The sequence below is a fragment of the Bison bison genome, unplaced genomic scaffold (assembly GCF_000754665.1).
Source record: "Bison bison bison isolate TAMUID 2011002044 unplaced genomic scaffold, Bison_UMD1.0 scf7180017864163, whole genome shotgun sequence".
In the NCBI taxonomy this organism is placed as follows: Eukaryota; Metazoa; Chordata; class Mammalia; order Artiodactyla; family Bovidae; genus Bison; species Bison bison.
In genome coordinates, this window is record NW_011494735.1 from 9,111,868 (window position 1) to 9,112,594 (window position 727).

Below are 727 nucleotides of genomic sequence, written 5' to 3' on the forward strand. Positions count from 1 at the left end.
AGGAACTGAAAAGCCTCTTGATGAAAGTGAAAGTGGAGAGTGAAAAAGTTGGCTTAAAGCTCAACATTCAGAAAACGAAGATCATGGCATCTGGTCCCATCACCTCATGGGAAATAGATGGGGAAACAGTGGAAACAGTGTCAGACTTTATTTTTCTGGGCTCCAAAATCACTGCAGATGGTGACTGCAGCCATGAAATTAAAAGACGCTTACTCCGTGGAAGGAAAGTTATGACCAACCTAGATAGCATATTCAAAAGCAGAAACATTACTTTGCCAACAAAGGTTCGTCTAGTCAAGGCTATGGTTTTTCCTGTGGTCATGTATAGATGTGAGAGTTGGACTGTGGAGAAGGCTGAGCGCCAAGGAATTGATGCTTTTGAACTGTGGTGTTGGAGAAGACTCTTGAGAGTCCCTTGGACTGCAAGGAGATCCAACCAGTCCATTCTGAAGGAGATCAGCCCTGGGATTTCTTTGGAAGGAATGATGCTAAAGCTGAAACTCCAGTACTTTGGCCACCTCATGCAAAGAGTTGACTCATTGGGAAAGACTCTGATGCTGGGAGGGATTGGGGGCAAGAGGAGAAGGGGACGGCAGAGGATGAGATGGCTGAATGGCATCACTGACTCGATGGACGTGAGTCTGAGTGAACTCCGGGCTTGGTGATGGACAGGGAGGCCTGGTGTGCTGTGATTCATGGGGTCGCAAAGAGTCAGACACAACTGAGT